This window comes from Sarcophilus harrisii, chromosome 4 (genome assembly GCF_902635505.1).
Source record: "Sarcophilus harrisii chromosome 4, mSarHar1.11, whole genome shotgun sequence".
Lineage (NCBI taxonomy): Eukaryota > Metazoa > Chordata > Mammalia > Dasyuromorphia > Dasyuridae > Sarcophilus > Sarcophilus harrisii.
In genome coordinates, this window is record NC_045429.1 from 265,807,472 (window position 1) to 265,826,376 (window position 18,905).

An 18,905-nucleotide genomic window follows, 5' to 3' on the forward strand; every position below is an offset into this window, starting at 1 on the left:
TCAGATTTAATGGAGTGCTGCATGACATCCACATCCACAGATAGTGTCCTGCCCCACTTGATTTTCTTCAATTCTCTGACCTGGAAGTGGCAGTTTAGAGCTTTGCAACACTGCTGCTTTGGGTTTATTTCCATAGATTAGGTTTCTAAACTCTGGAAGAAGAAATGAGTGAGATGTGATGTTAAGCTCTATTTAAAGCACATTTAAAATATATCATTCTCCTTTTCTCTATTCTTTGGTTTTCCTGCAGAGATCTCTTTCAGCACATATCACTGTTTGCCTAAGTGCTGGTTGTCTTTCACAGTCCCCGGTAAACTTCTGCTCCTGAAGGGCTTCCACAGTATTGGCTATCTATTACAGCAGCCTAAGAAAAGTTTCCGAAGTCTGGATCTAGGCTATCCATGGCACTGGAAAGACAGAGTGGAAACTGAGACTATTTTGTCACAAACCCATGGATCCATTCCTTCAGTTCTTGGGTTGGATGGAACAGCCTTATTACTTGTAATGTGGGTGATGAGGGAGAGATGTTGAGTGAACTCAGGGTAGGTATCAGCTTGTGATTTTTTTTAAAAAAACCTTCTTCTGGATTCTGGGTGTCTTAGACCAGAGCTGTCAAACTTGTAGCTACCTACACAAAATTCTGGAATGGGACTCAAATATTGAAATATAATTGGGAAATTCTTAACAAAATAAAATTAATACAACATAATGTTGATTTGTAGTTTTCTGATAAGCATCCTGCAGTGATCTCATTTTATTTTAGCTTGAAACCACGATCCTAGATCATGGAGACAGCTGAATTTGCTTTATCTTTGGTGTAAAATTTATGTTTTGGACAAGTTTGAGAGGTCATCGGGATCAGAGAAAATAGCTACTCCTCCAACTTGTTGCTTATATGACCCACACATAATTGTCTTTGCTTTCTGCCACTGTTGTTGCCAACATAACTGGGAACTTACATGTTGCTAGCATCTGTGCCCTTTTTGGCTTTCTGTTATATACTATTCATGATTCAGATCTAGGGTTTCTTTACAAGGAAAAGAAAATAAAAATTCAAAGATGATATACCAAGATTAGTAATTAAGAAAGCATTTAAGAAGTTCAAAGAGTTTTCTTCTTGGTTAAGCTATATATAAATATAAGAATTTATATTTCTTTCCTAATGGATATATGTTTTCTAGTATAATATAATTTGTATAATTTTTAATATTTTAAAAATTTTTAATTATATTTGCTATTTGCTTTGATAAATGGGTTTATTTACTTTTCACTGTTTGTGATAATCTTTTGTGTAACCAGCATTTGGTGGGAAGGAGTTGAGCCTGTGGTTGTAAGCTTGTTATATCCTTCCCCTTTAAAGCATAAAAAACAGAAAGTAGTAGCTTTTTTTGCTTTTGAATCTAAAAAATTTTCCCTTATATCAGCAATATTTAGGCACCTTCTCTTTTAGAGAACAATGGCCAGTCATGTGGTCCTTACTCCTACTTTGCTTAAGGCAGGAATCTCACATGGAGAGAGATGATCAAGATTCCAGAGATACCATCTTTGTCTCCCATCTATATGTTTAGACATTCTGTGTATACATACACATAATTTTAAATAGGCAATTATATACATAAATAGGTACACACAAAATGGTACAGTAGATATCTATCTTTGAGGAAAAGAAAGTAGTAATTGGAGGGAAGTAGGAGAGGGCTTTGAAAAGCTTCCTAGGGTCAGCAAAGTGGTGATTGAACTGAGTTTTGAAGGAAACCAAGGATTCTTCAAGAGATGAAGCTGAAGAAGGAAAGCATTCCTGACATAGTGTGATGCCAGAGAAACTGAGGCAGGAGAGAGATTAGAGAGTTTTCAATATTTTATTAATTGGAGAGTATAATTGACTGGACAGGATTCTCGTCTCAAATTATCCAGTCAGATAAAGATATACTGGGACTACGGAATCCATGTTAGTCCCAGGGCTGGAGGAGACTGTCATAGCCAGTAGCCAACCTCCAGCCCTGAATAGGAGCTGCTCAATTTCCTAAATACCCTTCAGAAACAAAGAAGAGGCAAGAAGCATAGGAAAACTTCTGTCAGGATGGGGGGAGACCATAAATCCTAAAAACCCAGAGACAGGATGTCTGAATACACAGAGATAAAGATATCAGGGAGGTCTTGAGGGATATTGTAAATTCTTGAAGACAGGAAAGAGTCAGGAGCTCTGCTCTCTTGTTTATCTTGCTAACAATTTATAACCTTAGAGTAAACGGTTCCCAATCTTAATGGACCAGAGTGGGTTTTTACAACTAAAGGAATAGTTAGGGAAACTGAGATAAGGGAAACACATGCAGGGAAACTGAGTCAAAACAGTTAAAGAGAACTGTGCCATAACAATAGGAGACAGCAAGTGCAAAAGAATTGAGATGAGATGCAGTGCAAATCTGAGAAACTTTAAAGAGGCCAATATGGGTGGATCTTACAGTACATTTAGGAAAATTATATGTAAGACTGGAAAGATAGGAAAGGGGCAGCTTGTGAAGGACTTTAACCATCACACAGAAAAGTTTGTATTTGATCTAGCAACTGCATAGCACAGTTGATATAGCACCAGATCTGGAATCAGGACATACCTTAGTTAAAACCTATGCTCAGATACCTACTAATTGTATTATTCAATGCAAGTCACTTAACTTCTGTTACCTCAATGTCATCCTCTGTAGAATGGGGAGAATAAGGTTGTTATAAGGATGAGTTGATATTTGTTAAAAATTTTTCTTCATTATTATTATTAAAGCTTTTTATTTTCAAAACATATGCATGGATAATTTTTCAACATTGATCCTTCCATAGCCTTGTGTTCCAAATTTTTTCCTCCTTCTTCCTACCATCTCTCCTAGGTGGCAAGCAATCCAATATATGTTATACATGTTAAAATATATGTTAAATCTAATATATATAAACATTTCTGTATAATTGCTGCACAAGAAAGATCAGATCAAAAAGGAAAGAAAATAAGAAAACAAAATGCAAATGAGCAACAACAAAAAGAGTGAGAATGTTATGTTGTAATCCACATTCAGTTCCCACAGTCTTCTCTCTGGGTGTAGATGGCTTTCTTCATCATGAAATCATTGAAACTGGTCTCAATCACATCCATCAGAATTGATCATCCTATGATATTATTGTTGTCATGTAAAATAATCTGGTTCTGCTCATTTCACTTAGTATGTGTTAAATGTTTTATAAACCTTAAAACACTACATAAGTACTAGGTATTATTAATATCATCTTAGAGGTAATGGGGAGCCATTAGAATTTATTGAATAAGAAGGCAGCATGGTCAGATCTGTGGTTTAAAAAAATCACTTTGGCAGCCAAGTGGAAAATGGAGAAATATGGAGCAGGAAGACCAGTTACTATTTTGTTGGAAAAGTCTAAGTGAGATGTGTAGGGAGAGCCTAGAGGTTGGTGAGAATAGACTTATTACAAGAAATGGTGAGAAAGAACATTTGGCAACTAATCAAGCCTGGAATATTCAGCCGGCAAAAAGTTTCATTTGCCCAAAACTAATTCTTCTAATTATCCCTCATGATACCATCCTTGATTCAAACATGATTTTGTGCTGGGTCAGACTCAAACCAGGTCCTGGTAGTTTAGATTCAGTATTGGAAAATAAGAAGACATTTACAGATCTTTCAATAGTTGTCCAGTACATTTATTGCCAACACATAGCAAAAGAAGGGCACTTTAAATAACTTGAGTTGATTGAGGTAAGAAAAGCTCCCTCTTCTGTATTGTCATGACCCACCAGCCAAGCTGAGGCAAAACTCCTGGCACCCTTGAGTTAGCCTAGTCTTGAGAATGTTTTCATCCCTTTTAAGGAAAAAATAACCTGCTATGGAGGAAGACGTTTATTAATATGCTTTTCCTAACATATCCTGAGGGAATTCTCTTTACCACAATATGCAATAATCTTAACATAGCTACTTGGGACAGTTAAGAGTTTTAAGGACTTTCCTAGGGTCACAGAATCAGGATATATGAGAGGCAGGTCTTAAACCCAGTTCTTTCTCATTCTAAGGCTAGATCTCTATGGACTCTGCCATAAGCTTCTTTCCAACTGTTCCTACCTGTCTTTGAATTCCCATTTCTACCATCATTAATAGCAATAAAGTAGTGTGGGAGGAAGTTGACAAAAATAATCCCCGATAATGCTTTTCAAACAGGTAGGCAACAAGTATTTAGTAGGAAGAGCTAGATGTATAGTCAATAGAATAGTGGCCCTGAAGTCTGAAACTTACACCTTATCAGTGGGATCCTGGGCAAGTAACTTAAAACTTGTTTGCCTTAGTTTCCTCAATGGAAATAATAGTACCTACCCTTCCAGAGTAGGTGAGGATCATGCGAGATAATTGTAAAGCACTTAATACATTACCTGGCACACAAACACAAAAATATATAAATGATAATGGTGATGTGCTTATTTTATTCCAGTTCACTATGTTAAGAACTAGGGATAATATTACAACAATAACAAGATATCCCCTGCCTCCTAAGAGCTTACATTCTAATGGGAAAACACATAAAAAGGAACTTGAAGGTAAGGGAAGGTACCAGCACAGATAATGATATCAACAAAACACAGAAGGGAAATCAAGCATGGTCAGTCTAGACCTATTTACAAAATTGGGCCCCTGGAATGACCTCGCCAATGGGAGAAAGAGACCATCATCCTTTCTAGGGTGAGAAGTTGCAGAGTCAGTGTGGCTAAGTCCAGGAGAATCAGAAGTACAGCAAAGAGGAAATGAATCATGACCGGTTTAGGTCTATCTGCAGAATGGAGATCCCAGAAAATGAAAGGAACTCACTAACAGGAGAAGGCAGCCAACATGGCCCCAAGCACTAAGGGTGGGCTAAAAGGCAACTGAATTACAGTGATGAAATCCAGGAGTCTAAGAAGCAGAGGAGGCAAAGTGGGTGCCTAAGAGCTACATGTTGTTACAGTGGCAGGTACTTGAAGGTTGAATTTAAATAAAAATGGAAGAATTGCACTGAGAAGGGTTTAAGGCACAGAATGTAAAATCTACCTGCTTCACAATTCAGTTTTGAGATAATTGGCATTTACATAGTTTTAAAATTTGCAAAGCACTTTACAAATATCTCATAGATCCTCTTAACAACCTTGGGAAGTAGATTTTATTAGAATCTCCATTTTACAGATAAGGACACTGAGCCAAGCAGAGCATAAGTTATTTGCCTAGGATCACACAGCTAGTAAGTGAGACTGGATTTAAACTCAGTTTTTCCTGATTCGGCACTCAATTAACTACAGTATGTAGTTGTGTATGAAAAATAATTTTAACAGTATGGTAAAAATCTTTATGCCAGAAATAGTACCAATCTTTATGGGGAATATGGCAATGAACATGATATAAAGTGTTCTGATTCATTTTTCCTAGGTTTTAATGATATAAGATCATAGGAAGAGTGTTTCTAAGGAAAACTAGCTTTTATACCTTTGGTTTGCTTGTCTTTAGTGCAGATCAACAAAGCTCATATTTCATGGCCTCTGGGAGTTTGAAATTATGCTTAGTCAGACATTTGTATGATAGCATAAAGAAACTGACAAAAGTAGCTTAATAAATAGATTTATTAATCTGTCATTTAAAAACATGGTCTAAATTATAAAACAGAGCATAATAGTTGCATGTTATCTTTTTGTTATTTCAAGTTTATTTTTAGTTATGAGTTTTATCCTTTATCCTTTCCCTTCTCTCTCCCAGTGAGAAAGCAAGGAAAATGAAATCCATTACAAGATTTCAAAACACATGCAAAAGAATTTCCCATATTAGTCATGTCCAAAAAGAAAGAGAATATGTTTCATTTTATACTTTGACTCCATCAGTTCTTCATCTGGAGGTGGATGGCATCCTTTGGAATTGTGTTTATAAGAGTTAAGTTTTTTCAGAGTTGAATATCTTTTCACTATTAACATTTTTTGAGACAATGGGGCAAAATGACTTGCCCAGATACAGCCAGTAAATGTCTAAGGCCAAATTTTAAACTTTGATCCTCCTGACTCCAAGGCTAGTACTTTATCCACTATATCATCTAGCTGCCCCTCCATTATTACCATTATATAAATTGTCCTAGTTCTGCTCACTTCACTTTACAGTAATTCAGTCAACTCTTCTCAGGTTTTTTGAAACCATTTTCTTCATCATTTTTTGCAGCACAAATACAACCAATTGCCCAGCTGATAGTTCAGTTTCCAATTTTTTGCAACCAGAAAACAAGCTGCTGTAAATATATCTATGCATATGGACTCTTTACTTCTTTCTTTCATCTATTTGAAGAACAGATTTAGTAGTGGAATTGCTGGATCAGTTACTATGCACAACTTAATTGCTTTGGGAGCATAATAACAAATAATTGTCCAGAAAGACTGGAAAGTTTTCACAGCTCCAGTAATAATACTTCAGTAAAAAATATGCTATCCTCATAGTTGACATTGGAATATTTAGACAAAAAGCTTAGTTTATTTTACATGCTCTCATAAATACATTATTTTTTCTATTGTATATAGTGAACACCTATTAATGTATTGGAGTTCCATTTTTGAACCATCTTATACATTTAAATAATTTTTATAAATTATAACCAAACATTTCCAAATGAAAACTCACTCTTTATTACAATAAACATAAATCCTCTGAACAGGAAATTACTATTATCTATTTTTTAAAAAATATATCCCATTAAATATTGAACAGTAATCTATTTTATCACATTCTTTTAACAACTCAATTCATAATCTAGCAACCTTCAGATTAAAAGAGAAGTTAAGTGTTTAACAGCATTTCTCATAGTCGTTTTCCAAATATTACAATATAAGACAACTGGCATAATGTTGAATGTATTTGCAAATTATCAAAAATAGAAAATCATTCATTTTATCATCTTTAATATACTAATCACATCTCAAACAAAGGATGGACATTCAATTAAAGAAATAATCATAAGAGCCAACACGTATATAGTGCCTATCACATGCCAAACTTTGTGTTAAGAACTTCATAATCTGTATCATTTGATCATCATAACAACTCTAGAAAGTGGACATTATTATTTTTCTCTTTATAGATCAGGAAATTAACGAGAGATAAAATAACTTGCTTAAGATCATATATCTAATAAATTTCAAAGACTGGAGTGTAACTCAGTTTTCCTTGATTCATGCTTTAAAAACAAACCAAACCAAAAAAATGGCACTTTGGGAGCCAGAATAGCAGGTTAAGCAGGAAATCTCTTGAACTCTCCTTATATTCATTTCCAAACAACTATGAAAATAGCACCTCAAAACAAATTCCGGAATGGCAAAACCAACAAAAGATAGAATGAAACCATTTTCTAGCCCAAGATAACTTGGAAGTAGTCCAGGAAAGGTCTTTCTCACTTGGGTAAAAGGGGATTGTAGTCCAGAGCAAGCAGTGTCCTGGTAAGCAAGTAGCAGACCCTGCCTCATCAAGCTAGTGGGGAACTTTGAACCCCAGTGCAGATCAGTGACTGAGGCCCCATGCCTTGGTGCAGCAGCAGCAAGCAAGCAGGTAGATAGTACCCCCTCTAATACTTGCAGATTCAGAGCAGCACTGTCAGAACCTCAGCTCAGCACCAGACAAGCAAGCAGTTTGGGGACAGTGCTTCCAAAAGCAGAGCTCAATTTTAAAATTACTGAAATAGGCCAGGAAGCAAAAGAACGAGACAAAACAAAACAAAAAAAGAACCTAATCATAGAAAGTGATTGTGACAAAGAAAATCAATAACAATGTCAAAGCACTTACATGCAAAACTACAGAGAAAAATATGGGTTTATGATAGGGCCAAAAGGAACTCTTGGAAGAGCTCAAAAAGGATTTTTAAATTTAATAAGATAGAAGAAAAAAAACGGAAAAGAAATGACAGTGATAATCATGAAAAAAGTCAACAACTTAAGTAAAAGTAAACCATAAGTAAAATTATCTATTCCTCTCTGGTCTTATCATTAGAACATCTTGAAAGCTTTCTATTTCATTGAATGACCAGTTTTTACCCTAAAGAGTTATGCTCAGATTCACGGATTAGATGACTCTTGGTTATAATCCTAGCTTCTTTGCCTTTTAGAATGTCGTATTCCTAGCTCTCCACATAACAAAAGAAAGAAGAGAAAGGAAAAAAAAAAAACTAGGACAATACACTCAGTCCATGTCCAGAATCTTGGGACAGCTGTCTCACCTGGATATCAGCTGTTTCTGGGTTCGTACTAGATGAACCTTGAGGTCCCTGTAAGGTCTACTCAAGAGCAGGGGTTTCCTTCAGATTGTCCAGGAGTCTACAACCACAAGTTTAGCAGTTTGGGGAGTAGTCAGAAGGATTTGGTAGGGGTCCTCAGAAGACATATGGGTTGACAATTGTGAGAAAATTCTTCGCATCTAAGTGAAATGAGCAGAACCAGGAGATCATATACAAGACAACAAGAAGATTACATAATGATCAATTCTGATGGATGTGACTCTTTCCAACAAGGTGATTAAGACCAGTTCTAGTGGTCTTGTGATGAAGGGAGCCATCTATATCTAGAGAGAGAACTGGGAACTGATTGTGGAACACAACATAGCATGTTCACTCTTTTTATTGTTGTTTGCATTTTGTTTTCTTTTTGATCTGATTTTTCTTGGGCAGCAAAATAATTGTATAATTATGTATACATATTTTGGATTTAACACATATTTTAACATATTTAACATATATTGGATTACTTGCCATCTGGGGGAGGAGGTGGAAGGAAAGAGGGGAAAATTTGGAAACAAGGTTTTCAAAGGGTCAGTGTTGAAAAATTATCCATGCATATGTTTTAAAAATAAAAAGCTTTAATTAAAAAAAGAAAGAGAAAAAAAGAAGAAAAAAATCCTTTGCATTAATCTTTGCATGAGTTTGAGCTTCTGGTCAGTATAATACAGGTTTTGGTTAAGTATCTCTAAACAACATACACATAGATCTAGGTTCAAATAATTTCATGAATTATGGGAACTATGAGAAAAATTTAAAAAAATAAAAAATTTTCTCACAATTCCCATAATTGTATAGTTACATTAAATCAAGTACCCATCAAACCACTTACAGATCTCACAGCGAACTAGTTCTGAGGAGATTTACATGTCACCAAGATAACCAAGTTTAATCATAAACATCTTGAAACAAAACACCAAAGCAATAGAATAGTTACCACCAATATTAACATCCAGTCTCCTTATATCTAGTAACCCATTAAACTTTCAAGCATTTCAGTTTATATACCATTGGCTATTTCTATACTTGCCTCAATCTTTTATCTACTATAAGAATCTTTAAAAAAATTTTTTGAGGGTTCATCTGTAAAATGAACTCATCAGCCTTTTAAAATGATCAGACAGATACCTTAGGAATGGGGAAATAATTTCACGTTTTTTACTAACATATAAAAATTCCTTAATACATCCATAATCTAAATTGCTAAAATAATACTAAATTACTAAAACATACTCAAAAACTCAATTTTCATGATAAATTTTGAAGCCAATAATATGTATATATATATATGTATGTATGGTTCTTAGAGAAAACAGTTTAATCCTATTGCTTTCTCAAATTTTACTATTCCATTTAATTAGAAAACAAATATAGGTTAAAATTGCAAGGTTTTTATACTTGTATCCCATTGTATTAATTCAGAGATGTTTCAGTATCAATCTATTATTTAAAAGATTTAGTATTGTACTTACAAAATTTCTTCATTATAGACGATAAAGTGGAAAAAGGGAGATAGTTATTACAGCATTATATATCACAACACAGAGAAAAACTCCTTTAGCTCTGTTTGATTCCAGGCATGAGTCATATCTGCCGGTCAATCATATAGTCATAACATATCAAAGGCAAGGCTCAGAATTAATGAGGCGGGGAAATTTCCTTTTCATCAAGGAAATAGCACAGTGGGAAAATCAAGTGAGGAAAATTCTACCAAAATTGTGCCCAAGTCATCCTCAAAACTTTCCCAGGCATAGACATCCAACTTCAACTGTTTTCAGACTGCAGCATATACTATTTTCTATTATTGGCTTCATGACAAATCAGTCAATTCTCCCTATAATCAAAGCTCAAAACAATAATAAATTATAGTCCCAGGAATTTTATCTTAAACTGAAAAATTTCACTAATCATAACTTAGGACTTGAATATTTTCCCTAATGCTTTCCTATTAATTAACATTTAATTTATCCTTTGCTTATAAATTAAAACTACTTATATTTTGAGACTTCAGACATAAAACAAATACCTGATAGTTGACTCATTAATGTGTTGAAACTACATCTTTAAACCACTATATTTGCTTTCATAATAGCCAAAAATTTCACATGAGAATTTGCTATGTGATATATTGTGATTATCAGATATTACCTCACTTGATTCTCATAGCAATCTTGTGAGAAAGGTGCTATTATTATCTTTATTTTACAATTGAGGAAAAAGAGGTTAGGTGACCTGAGCACTGCCTGTATAGGAATATATAGTTTATAATGAATAAATGTCAGATCTTCTGACTCAGGATTCAGTGCTCTTTCATATGATACCAAAATGATCTAGTACCCTCTATTAATTATATAGCCTCACTTTAATTATCACCAGTGACAGGAAACCTCAGTACTTGAGACTACTACACTTGGGAGGAAATTCTATTCCATGAATTCTTGACCTGAGATAGATTTCAAGGGATCCATGAACTTTGGAGAAATTTACGTTCTTATTTTCAGAATTGGGTAATTATTAATAATAGAAAATATTCTATAAATTGAAAGCCAGTGTGCAATGGTAGATAAATAGCTGGTTTCAAGTTATGTCTCTGACATGCTGGCTATCTGATCTTGAGTAAATACTCAAATCGCTCAGTGCCCTAGATAATTCTCCAAGGTAGCAGTTCTCAGTTCAGGGACATCTATGAAACCCTTTCAGAAGATCTTAACTGAAATTTATTATTTTCTTAAATATTTAAAAGTCTTTTTTCTGAGAAGGGGTCCATAGATTTCATTATCATCAGTCAAAAAAGCTAAGAATCCTTGATCTGATTGTTGGGAAACTTTTCTTTATAGGAATCCTTAGTCTGCCTTTCTACAATAACTAATCTTGTAGACACAAAGTAAAGAGAGGAATATTAGCCCCTTATATGGTCTATAAAGTTGTCCTTTTTGCGACATTGAAATAAATGTGTGGTTTATTATTGTCCTGAATAAATAATCTATGTTCAAATGAATGGAATCATTGAATTATTTGCAGAAATAGAATCTAATATGTCTATGGGAAAGCTAAATACATCCAAATTCAATTCTGTTGCCTATCTGTCCTGTTAACTCCCTTTTCCCCCAGCTAAGTAGAGTTAGAATATGAGCCAGAAAGACAGATATTAGAAAATTATTTTGGTTCATAAATGTGATTGCATCTATGAAGGAAAGTCCCTAATGTGGAAACTGCTTCTAGCAATGCAGATTGGTGATTTGTACAAATGTGCTCTTAGAGTAGTGATTTCCAAACTTGTTGGTCTTGTGACCCTTTTGCACTCTAAAAATTATTGAGAACTCTTCAAATAGTGAGTTTATATCTATTGATATTCACCGTTAGAAATTAAAATGTCTTAGTATTATTATGAAAATAATCGACGTTATAGATCCTCTAAAAGAGTTTCATAGATGTCCCTGAACTGAGAACTGCTGCCTTGGGGAATTAATTATCTAGGGCACTGAGTGATTGAGTAATTTACCCAAGATCAGATAGCCAGCATGTCGGAGATATAATTTGAAACCAGCTATTTATTTACCATTGCACACTGGCTTTCAATTTAGAGAATATTTGTTATTATTAATAATTACCCAAGCAGTAATACCCATGCCATACTCTGGTTCTATGTAAAGGGTTATCTAAAAAATGAATTATATACCATTTTACCTACAGTAGCCAAATTCTTATGTTTTAAAGACAATATGACCCCACAAACTATTATTATTCAAATCTTCCCCTCCTCCCTTCTCTCCTACTCCCTATACTTCTTGCACATGCATTCAACCTCTTTGTTTTTTCAGTTTTTTCTCCTGATCGACAAGTCTCACTCATTGAGAAGATTCATCCATTCTGGTTAGCCCTAAATCTTGTTACACATTCCATCCACATATCTGCTATATAAATCTTGACTTCAACCCTTCAGCTTCCCTTTTAGTCCTTCCTTCCCACTCTGGCTCTAGGGATAGTAATCTTATCAATAGTAAGGTTGTTTTTGGAAAGAGCAAGGCTTTCTATTGCCCAAGGTTGTACTCACTATGTCAATGACTCCAGGAACTGATACTCCCTTCCTTAATTAACTACCACTCCCCAAATAATTGTTATCTCCCCCCATCTCCTATTAGCATGTAAGTTACTTACGGGGAAGACCTGCCTCACATTTGTGTTTTTATTCCCAGTGCTAGGCACTGGCTTGGCTTAGTAGGGGCTTAATTATTTTATTATTCATTTTGTCATTCTTGTAATCCTCTCCACCACCACCATCACCACCACCCCAATTTAGGAAGGCAATAAAACACTGGGAATCTCATTCTTCAAGACAATTATGGCAAGCGATCTTTAAAAACATTACTTCTTGACATAGTGACTTATAGCTCAATTCAAATATTTCTTGATTTTACACTGTAGGTCCACTTACCATTGACTCAGATCACAACTTTTCCATCTCTTCTGAGAGTTTTTATTATTAGGTACAACTAAAAAAAAAAGCATCATCCTCTCTTTGACTATCAACTCTTAGGTAATGGGTCTTTTTAAAATGTGTTCATATAATCATTTAATAATCAATGTGCCTGCTTTTCCAGTTCAGGGAGAACTTCAAGGTTGCATTCTGCTGGTATTTGAGAAGCAGGATACTGTGCCCTTGAAGGTTCAGTGAGGGACGGAGTCCTCCCTCTTCTCACATAATCAGCCATAATCTGGAAGTTCATTTGTGTGGGAAGCCAAGATTGAGTAACAAACCTGGATTTCTCCCCATCATTTCTTCCTCCCCCTAACTAGTAATACAGGCTCAGCTTCTTGTTAAGATTTCTGGGCTTTTATCTTCTCCCCTAACTATGGTAATGGTCTGTTCTAGCCACCCCCATGTTGGGTATCATCTGGAATTATCTGCTTCTTTAGAGAAAGTTGAGATGAGGGCAAAGCAGTTGTTTGTGAGGAGATCCCACCCCAGATTAGGGGTGTGAAGACAGAAAAGGGTTAAGCTCTAGTTCATACCTCCTAATGCTCCCCTCTGCCTCAACACTCCTTCATTGATTTTTAATGTTTTTTTTTTTCTATCCCTATACCATTGACCATGAAAATAGATAACAAAAGAGAACTTTGTTGCTGAAAAAAAAATTTTTGAATAGCCTACTGGACTTTGGAATCATAAAGATCTGGGTTCAAAAGTTTATTAGCTATATTAATGTAATATGAAAGGCAAAAACTTTTGGTTTGGGAGCCTGCTCCAAAGTGGCTCTGACTGCTCCTTAGCCAGATAGCTTCTGACCTCAGAAAACTCCTAGTTTCAGGAAATGCCCTATCTGTCTGATTCTGAATAGACTACTTCTCAGTTCATTGCTGACTAATGATCTGGTCAGTGATAATCAAATTTTGAAGACCACCCTCAATTCATCTGGAGATTATTCCCTAGCCCTAACCCTTGAGCTATAGAACTAACATATATATGATTCAAAGCTGTAAAAGTGTATTTCCTTAGTTCTGTTTCTTTACTGGATTCTTTTAGAATTCAGTCTGTTCCATAATGGCATCATAATACTTTTAATAAACTTTACCCCTTGACTAGAAGATTGGTTCAAGCCTGCAAATTCTTTTGAAATACCTCACAATACCAGTCTGGGACTTTTGGGGTCCCCCCTTCTCATCCCTCAACATTATGATCTTAAACCATTTAATGCCTTTGAGCTTCAGTTTCCTAATCTGGACAATGGGAATAATATTTTTATGATATAATATATTATTTATAATAATATATTAGCACCTGCCCCAGAGAATCACATGATATGCCTAGATTATTTAATATATTGTAAATTACTCCATGAATGTCAGCAATTATTATAGCCATTTAAAATGATAATAGCTGACACGTCATATGTTTATGAAGCAACCAGGGAAACTTTCCTTCTTATCTTCCCTATCCCTTGCTACCCTTGGGTACTGGAGGGTCTGGTGAAACAAATGAGACAAGTCTCCCTTTTCCCTGAAGCTTCCTGCCAATTCCTCCTTCCCTCTTCTCCCCCTTGGATCAACACTGACACCATTTCTTCTGACTTTTTCTCCAATGGGAGGGAACTCAACTTAGACTCTAGGCCCACTTTTCCCACTAATCTCCACACAATGGAGATTCATGGCTGCTCCCCCAATTAGGATGAGCAAGAACTCATCTACTACAATGTTTGATATGATAGAGTGTCTCCAAGCCTTACCATCTGCCCTGCCCCTATGCCCTCCAGACTCTCAGGTATTGCCTTTTGGCCTGTTCATATACCCTTTGGCCTCTTGGGCCTTGCCTCTGCAACGACTGAATCCTTAGGACTTTGGGCCTTTTCATCTGCCTCAAAACTTAATTGTTTAATATTCCTGGTTTCTTAAGTGTGAATGTGAGCTTCTACACAGCAATGACTCTTGAAACCAGCTCTTGTCAGCACTTAATAATTTTTTTCGTTGATTGATTGAATTATTTGATGAGGTCCCGAGTCACTAGGTGGGGTTGGCAGAGAAAGGCCTTCAGTATTGATAAGATTACTCCCTGAGGCAAACGGGGAAGGGCACAGATGGGGATCAGTTCAGCCTTACTATGGAAGTTGAGGGTAACTCAACTTTACTATTCTAATCAGAAAGCCCAATTATGTCAAAACCCCAATGTTAAATTTCCCCTGTAATCTGTCTATGGCTCACGCCCTTTTTGTTGAATCCCTTTTGGGTTAGTCTGCTACATTCTGTCTCACCGGATCTTTCTCCTTACCCCATCTCCTCCCCTCCCACCCAATGCCTCATGGTAACTATTCTCTCTCAATTCTATTTCATATTTACCAGGCCTGATATCTATCTTACCTCTTCATTTTGTCTGCAATCTCTTCTCCATAGATTAACCTACCTTTTGTTAAAGAGAAGGGCCTTTGTGAATTCTTCACATGACTGAACCCCAATGTTTGGTTTCAAATCCCAACATCTGGTGCCGGTTGCTCTCCTTAATTTCAACATTTGGAGCTGAACCTCAAACATATCATTATTCATTCTTTCATTACCTCTTTTGATCTTTAGAACAACCCTTTAAATTGGCAATAAGCATTATCATTCACATTGAATCAGGTGAACAAAGCCTCAAAGAAGCTAAATTATCCACCCTTCTACAGCTATTAACTGTCAGAGACAGGACTTGTAATCAGTTTTCTCTTCTGCATCCTATACTCTGGAAGCTAAAATCAGTTATATTATAAAGCAGTGGTAAGATTTTTTTAAATGTTCAGTTAAGACTTTTAAAAAATATCCAGTTCTTTCTCTTGGCATTGCCTAATCTATGGTAAACAATCTTTTGCTAAACAGAGGTCAGAAATAGGATGTCTTTGATAGGCAAAAAAATATTTCAAAACAAAGCCACACCCTACCTAAGGGAAAAACAGTTCCTGTCCACAAACTGACAAAATGCTCTTAATTAGATTGCAAATCAGATGCTGAAAACTTGACTTTCCATTCTTTTGGACATTTACATAATTTATACACTTTAAGTATGTTAGCAGATAATCATAAATGAACATGATTAGCATGTCCATTTTTATTATTGTCCATTTTTTATCTGAATTTATATAGAATAATAGTAGCAACTTTGAAAAGTCCTCCAATTTACTTCTTCACAAGAGCACACAAATTATCAAATTCAGATAAGAATTTATACTATATGTAAAGACTTTTAGCTATGAGGGGACCATTTCCAGTGTTATATCCTTTATAATATGCAAATAGATTCCTCAGGATACAAGCCACTAGAGGTTTCATACCTTATCCAAAATGCAAAAAGAGTCAAATCTGAAAGGGAACACTCAATATATTCCAAGTTTGAAAAGGGTAAAAAACCTTAATGTGTCATGGCTCTATAAATTTCTTCTTTTGTTCTGCAATCTTAAATGATTGGGAAGACTCCCAATCAGTTGTCTGCTAATCAAGCCCCAGTCTCACTTTAGTTGTAACAGATTTTAAATGCTTTCTGAGCATTTATATGAAAATATAATGTTTCATATGAAAATATCCAATCCTAAAGTAAACTTTCAAAAGGTACAGGGAAATTTTATTCTGGATCTAATTCTAACAGAAAGTAACTGATTACTGGAGGAACTTTTCCCTAGAGTTTGTGATAGGGAGGGAGAAGAAATCTATACATAGTCCATGAGTGTATTATACATTTGGAGAAAACAGATTCCAATGTGTTTATAAAGTATAAAGTTTATAAAGTTTTTATAGGGAAAATTAGAAAGGATGGGTTTTGAAGTCAGAAAGGAAAATCTATTAAGGGGAAAAAAATGGAATTTGTTCAAAGAGACTAACATCAGTGCATTAATGAGAAACTGAGTAACTTAGGATTTTTAAAAAGACACAAACAGAAGATGTAAATGATGCCACATGAGACACTGAATATAAGAACATGTTACAATTCTATAAAATAGAATTTCAAAGCTAGGATTGGGCAGAGGCTGGAGAGAAAAGCTAAAGGTGATAAGAGGATTTTTAAAGCTCTATTGGGGAAAAAAGAATCAAAAAAGGGATTGAACTTTTGTTCATGGACAGTGGCATAATAATTTCACAAATAGAAGGTAGAGCTGCTCAGTTCTGTTTTTTCTCTGACTAGAAGCATTAGTTTTCTCTAGAAATGTGAGAACAAACATGGTTAATTGGAAATGAATAGCCAAGATACACAAGGATATAGTAAGAGTAGCCTTGTTGAATTCAAATCACCTCAAAGCTACATCCATGGGTACTAAGAATTAGCAGATGGAATTACTGAGTCATTGTCAATAATATTTGTAAAACTGTTTGGAAAAGGAGCATGCAACAATATTGGAAGACAGATTAATTCTTTTTAAGGGAAAAAAATAATTAAATGTAGGTCAACGAGTTTGACTTTTTTTTCTGAAATAAATCTAGAATGGATCATTAATGGTATGTATAGTACCCATATAAAAAGTTCTGTGATAATTATATAACTTCATTAAGATCAGGTCATTCTTGACTAGCCTTATTTTCCATTAATGTCATTAAACTGGCAAATGGAAATATTAATAGTAAAGCACTTACTAAATAAAGTATCTAATGCTATTGTTGCCAATAATATGTGTACTAGTTGATAGTATAATAGTTGGTAAATGATAATAAACTAGTTGATAGATCCCAAACTGGTTGGATGGCCAGACTCTTATTACTAATGGTTTACTGTCAATATGGTGACATTACCCAGGGGGCCTGTACTAGGTCCTCTCCTTTTTTAACAATTATGTCAATGACTGGGATAAAGGCAGATGGCATATTCATCAAATTTTCTTGCAAATTACTTTAAATTGAAATAGGTAGTTTAAAAACTGGATAACAAAGTCAGAATCCAAAAAGGGTCTTGTTAAGCTAGAACAATGGGCATTCATTGGTCTGTTTGGCCCCAAAGGTTAGTACCAAAGACAGTGAGTAGAAGTTGCAAAGAAGCCAATTTGGGCTTGATATAAGAGAAAAAAAAAAAAAAAAAAAAAAACTTTCAAAGGATGAGGTTTATCCTAAAGTAGAATCAACTGTCCCAGTATGGGGTGGGTTCCCTCTCCTTGAATGTCTTTAACTTGAAGTAGAAATTTGACAGTTACCAATTTTGTTGTAGTGGAACTACTTTTTTGGGTCAAACTCAAGATGGTCACTGAAATGTCATCCACCTCTCAAATTCTTTGATTCTATAAAGTTCCGAATTTTTTTAAAAAGAAGAAATAATCATGGAGCCAAAGGAGTTAGACATAGGGTAGCAAAATAAGGGATGTCAGATAGGCAGCATAGTCCCCTACCTGAAAAAACAAAAATTTAAGCTATCAGGAAAAATAATTTTTAAAAATTTAGTTTTAATTTTATTTTTTATTCAGGATTTAACAAATTCCAAATGAAATGGATATTTCCATATCCTTAGTAGAACCAAAAAAGAAAATTGTACACAAAGCTGAAGTTAAGTATATTTAACTTGCTTTTCTTTTTAAGTTTATAGTAAGTTCTACCTGTGGCTTTTGAAATTGTTTTGCTCATCTATGTAGGTTTCTGGCCTTGTTTCTATTCTCTTCTCTATTTTTTTTTTTTTTTTAATTTAAAAAGATGATTCAACAACCATCTTTTTTTCCTTTTTTTTTTTTTGCTACACTATTCCCATGATCCTTCTTTCTCTTAAGCCACCTTATTTTATGTTGATTTATTTTGTTTTTATATCACTTTCATTTCCAAATATATCTCTTCTTCCTCCCCTACACAGAGAACCTTTCTTGTAACAGAAGAAAAAAGAAAAAGAAAAACAAAAGACAGTTTAGCATAGTTAATTAACACAACAATTGATTTTGACAGAATATACATACTGCAGCTCTGCAGTTAATAAAGGAAGATTCTGAAGGACTTAAGAAACCAAGATTTAGTCTAGTTCTAGATTTTATCATTAATTACTTGTGTGACCTTAGATAAATCATTTTATCTTTCTTTACCTGAATTTGCTTATTTATAAAATGGCAATCATATCTGCCACATACTCTAAATAGAATCTTCATGAGGGTTACATGAGATCTGACTGATAAATA